General features: G+C 37.9%; 1 long non-coding RNA gene across 2 annotated transcripts; it reads left to right on the top strand.

The window, feature by feature from the left end:
- The first annotated feature begins 1,199 nt into the window (after window positions 1–1,199).
- LOC116159829 lies at window positions 1,200–2,859 on the top strand. Of its 2 annotated transcripts, none has more exons than XR_004143067.1 (3): window positions 1,200–1,379; window positions 1,708–1,790; window positions 1,897–2,859. It is a non-coding gene; the product is annotated as an uncharacterized LOC116159829 (long non-coding RNA). The 2 variants fall into 2 exon arrangements; XR_004143066.1 differs by lacking the exon at window positions 1,200–1,379 and adding an exon at window positions 1,440–1,530 and having other exon boundaries at window positions 1,582–1,790.
- The last annotated feature ends 2,641 nt before the right edge of the window (window positions 2,860–5,500 follow it).

The raw sequence follows: 5,500 nt of genomic DNA, 5'->3' as shown, positions 1-5,500 counted from the left end.
AAAACGTGAAATATCTATTAATTACAAAGAAAGTAGAGCGAAGTAATTAATAATTGCAATGAAAACCATTGCAAATGAGTCATCGTCACGGCGCGGAAAATGATATAGTTCTTGCAGACGAATGTTGTAATGCAATAAAAGCCAAGAGTGAGTTAGTGGTCATAAGACGAGAGTGAGTTAATATTGCAAAAAGCGCAATTCCTTGCAATGTGACACGCGCTATAAAAAGGTGTGAAATACGCTACAAGATCCTGCGGAGGACCTCGCGACGTCAGCATCGCGCTGTGACAAATTTATGACGTCTCCGTTGATTTACGAAGAGTTCTACAAAAACCAACGTATTTATTAGTTTAACCTGAGCTTTTATATGGGAGTTATTTATATTATTTGCGGTCATATATTTACGCTTATTGAACTAGTTTGAAATATTTTCATACTGTAACACGCGGCGCTTAGAAACGTTATGAAAATCTGACACTTATTTAGTTTATTGGTGTCTGCTCCATATAATAAACGACTAATAAATTAAACCATAGCGTATTCCTTTATACCCCCATCCGTCTTATAATTTTTTGGCATTTCGTCTTGATAATAATAACCATTAACTTTCCACCGTTTAAGGATTCCGAATTAAAAAAATTCACTGATTTCACAATCCATGCAACCATCGGAGACATTGGAAATGATAACCGTATAACGCCATATATGTAAAACACAAATAACCCTTATTCACCCGGAATAACTTGCTCCACTCGCTCGCAAGTTCGCTCGTGTCGCAAACGTGAACATTCTGAATAATAAGCGGCGTAACATGCTCGTAATATTATCAAAAGAGGTGTGCATTTAAGGTTCGGACAGACGGACTTTATCGGAAATCCTTAAATGGGGTTTATTTTTTTCAGTGTCGTTAGGACTGCGTAGTTTTGGATATTGGATTTTAAAGTATTCAAAGAATGTTAATTGAGGTGAATTTCGCTTCCATCCTGTTTTTAGAACTGCAGTTTAATTGGCATCAGGTAGGCGTAAACAACATTACTGTAAACAAAAACTAGATGCATGCGAAATTCACCTCAATTAACATTCCTTGACGTAAGCGATACGACCTAGAATCGCTTAACCGTTGCGGTACTTTATTCTGTTCATTCTTATTCGGCACGTCAACAAGAACGCGTTGCAGTTTGTTTTAGAGAATTGTTTATGTTTAATCGACGACGTGACGTAAAAAAAAGTTAACGCTGCATTTAGTGGGGTTAATTACACATCGGAGTAGTAATACCAAATGGACTATATAACAGAATACACCATATCGCGGTAATCGTAAAACCGATTTAAAGAAAATTCAACAGTAGTGTTACCGGAAATCCAGTTTCGATGATACAGTGCGTCTCAAAAAGTTTTATACAAATGGAGAAAAAGGTTTACATTTCATAAGCAAAGTATTCTTGATGAAACTTTCTGCATGACTTTGTAGATCAGCACATTTTTAAAGCATTGACTGGAATTCAGGGAAAATTAAAATCATCGTTTGGAGTGAGCACATACTGATGTAGCATTTGACATTTGTTAACAGTTATTACTTAGATATTCCAAAGCACTACACTACAAGTCATGCAGAGCCCATCAAGAATTCGTTTGTTTGCGAAATGTGTATCCTTTTTCTTTATTATTTTTATATAAAACTTTTTGAGGGAAACTCATATTCTCTAGCTTTAAGGCGTCATCCCTTCAAAAAGTGCCGTACCCATTTGCACCAAGAAATACTATCAAATCCAGAAAACCGAATAAGTAAGGTAAAGTGTTTGATTTGTGTAAAAATACTGATCAGTTCTCTTGCGTTGTTTTTATTTCTATTGTAATTTGGTTCTTTTCTTGTCCTGATTCGTTCAACATTGACAGGGACCTATTCCGGAAGTCGCTCGGATCTTATTGACTGTGGCCATGGAAGCCTCCGCTGTGACATTAATCATTTAGCTTAATACCAGAGGATTCCAATTCTGCAAAACAGACGAGAACAATCCAGATTTTTTTAATTTTGAGCGTGTTACGGTCACACTCCATTAGGATGTAGCGCCAATGCACTCGTACTACGTTTACCTATAGTTGCACGCGCACCTGTATCGCCCTTAACAACTGACCCCCCGCGCGCTACCAGAAGCGACTGGCAGAGGCCGCAAGGAGATCCTTTCTCGAAAAAAAAATGCATTAGCTCTGTTTGCCTAGGGCACACGGTATATATGTATAGTTGTGTGGGTAAATAAAACAATTCTTTGTTAGTGCAGTGAAACTCTTCTCGCTTGAGTACCACCATCAAAACAGCCTCCCCTCTCCAACAACTGGCGCCCAACTAGTAAGACAGACATCACGACTCCACCATGCAGCGGATCCTTTGCGAACTGCACCGCCAGGTTTGACGCGGAAAGCGACGTGCAAGCTTTTATGGACAACATCACGACGTACAAAGACTGCACGGCGGTTTCCGAAGAGAACGTCCTAAGAGGTATGTCGATGCTATTAGAAAGAGACGCCGCCGCAGAAACAACTCCACCAGTTACTTCGCTAGCTATTTGAGACGGAATAGGGCCCCAGTGACCCGGCCGAACTGTTCATTTCGAGAAACTGGCCCTCAACTTGTGATAATCCACACTTATAGTTAGGCAACACACCTTTACATCTGAAACAAAAATATGATATGCTCTGTATATAACCAATCGACCGTTTTGCGCACATGCCGAATACTAGGGGATTTTCGTAACGAAGCTCAGGGGAAAAAAGAATGTGGCAGAAGAAAGAAAATGGAGACGTGGTTGATGGAGGGCATCGCGCTTTCCTGGGTTTTTATTCTTGATTATTTATTTTGTTGTCTTTTGAAGGTGTAATTACAGGTAGTAAGTAGTAACCATTTTATTCTTTCTTGTACTTGTACTATTAATCATTGAATTTTTTGCCACAATTTGATATTTACATTTTGCTGATTTTGCATAAACTGCGATATTTAAATATAGCTTTGTTTTTAGTACCGTTATCTGAATCATGTTTATTGTTTGTTATACTGTACAGGTGATTATGCCATTATTTTGTTTTATTAAGTATTTATTTCTGTATTCATGAGGAGTTGATTATCAGTGCGATGTAGCTCTGTTCGATTGATTCGTAACTATTCCGTGACGGAAGTACCTAATACAGTTCTTGTGCGTTAGCTATATGAAGGGGGGGGGGGGGCTCTCTTATTTGATGTTTCGATGTTTGTGTGTGCGAGTGGTTCAACCTGTCTCCGTGGAGTAATTACCTACTACAGTTCGATCTTTTGCTGTATCTGTTGCCTACTGGTCTCGTGCGGATTGCAATTCTTGGCATCCTAGCAATGCGAGATATTTAGGGGCCCTCTCATTAACATTTTCTCTATTTAAAATATGTTCTGCTTGAGCGATAATCGATTTTCACATGAATACTTGCTATTGGCATTCTCACATGTACCTACTTTTCATGCTAAATTAATTTATGTTAACTGAAGGCCACACCATTTCCGTTTTTCCTCTGTACATGCAATTTATTATTTTACGAGTTGTGTTAGCTCAATTGATCGTACAGGTATTTTGATGTGTATTGAATTGATTTATCATGTTTTCTACTGCACTTATGATGTCTTGTGTGTTTTGTTTTTATGAATTTGTTTAATTGCATTTGATTTGATTATCTGATTTTTATCATACAATTTGAGATGTTTTATTTATGTGTACTTTCTCTTGCATTTCGTTGCTGTAGGTGATTTATTTCATGTATTTGTGTGGCCTATGCCGGGGTTTTTGTCCCGTAAGAGGTTTCCCTGGTATGGTCTTGTTGTATGCGTAATATATTTATTTGTTCTTGTCATTTCTTACGCACAAAAGTTCTGTCTTTTATTTAATTCCCTTCCCGATTATGTCTCATTGTCCAACACATACAAGAACCGATTACACAACGTAGGAGTTCATTGGTGCCACCCATATCGAGCCGACCGCCATCCAAATTCAAAAGTGCCGCGAAACGTCAATCGTTTCGACTTGAAAGGTAGGTGGCTCTGCTCGTGGTTTTTTCCCAGAGTTGCCAACGGTAAGTATAGGGTAAGTCAACGTTTTCAGTGTAGGACCATTACACAATCAATGCTCCTCACTACTCGTAAAACACTGTAGGTAGCTTTTATCAAATATGTTTTAGTTTTATGTTAACTGTCCATTAAGACCTACTAGTGAAAACGAACATCAAAAAGCACACTGTCGAAAAATTACGCCAGTAGTTAGGAGATTGAATTAAAAAAAATTGCTGTGGCTACGACAGATACCACCTGCGCATGCGCGAGTGTATTTCCGTCAAAAAAGTGGTCATTTTTTACCCCAATGCAATACTTCCCTTACTAAGCGCGGGTGCTAAAAATTTATTGAGTCTCCTCTAAAACAAGAACAGTACCATTAAGACTACACAGAATAAAATTTGCTTAGCTTTTGTCAGCTGTAATCAACCATTTTGGTTTACAGACTCATCTTTAATTTTGGATATCCTTTTACGGTTACCTGACAAAATGTTATCTGTTTGAATGTTAACAAACGTATTAAAAGAGTATTTTCTAAAATTCTCAAATTTTGATTACTTAAATCGATAGACGCTTTTTAGATCAATAACACAGGCAATGTTGATATACTTAGTCTCCATAAAAGTTTTAGAATTAAGATAACGTCCGTGTGGCTTTACAAAATACTGGAGGAATTGCTCTAATGTAATTTTAATTCAATTGAGGTAAGACGTGCTAGTAGATAGCAGTAGTGCATTCCTTTGACCTTGTTTCTGCGTCGGCGGACGCTTCCATTCTAGAAATTTACACATTGATTACATTTCTAGAAGGTCCTTAATTGGCTAACTACAAAAGTAGGTAGTAAGTTAACGGTTTATATCCAAATTTAAATCGCTTAGCACATTGAGAACTGGGGGAATTAAAAAAATGAGAAAATACAGAAGCACAAGCAGTGAGTCGTAACCGACTTGAATAACGATAAATGAAATAAATTTAAAAGTTTCCCGGTAGGAGCGACTTGGAAGTCGCGATAACGGATTTAATGAACCCTATCGTCTAACGTTGCGGCTCTGAATGGGCAACTCAGGCCCTGCCGGGGCCCGACACAAAGCCCTGTAATTTATAGCAATGCTATGCGATTGTTGCATGTTCTTGCGGTTTAAATACACACTCCAAAAGCATGTTAAAATATCTAAAGCCGGCCAGGTAAAGCCAGGCTATAATGTTATAAACCCTCCGGAGTAACTAATGGCATTGCTTTTAGATGATTCTAAAAATGCTCTTAAACATTTGACCCTATATTATTCACGCCTGTCATCTGAAATTTAATGAAATATTTTGAAATCTTACGCTCCGACGGTTAATGTGGAAGTCGATTCATGCTATAAGAATCGGAACGGGGTTGGTAATCGAGACATAATAAACATTAGATTGTTCTATTGTGTATTTCTTATT

Source organism: Photinus pyralis, unplaced genomic scaffold (assembly GCF_008802855.1).
Source record: "Photinus pyralis isolate 1611_PpyrPB1 unplaced genomic scaffold, Ppyr1.3 Ppyr1.4_LG1, whole genome shotgun sequence".
Lineage (NCBI taxonomy): Eukaryota > Metazoa > Arthropoda > Insecta > Coleoptera > Lampyridae > Photinus > Photinus pyralis.
This window is presented reverse-complemented; position numbering and strand designations above follow the sequence as displayed.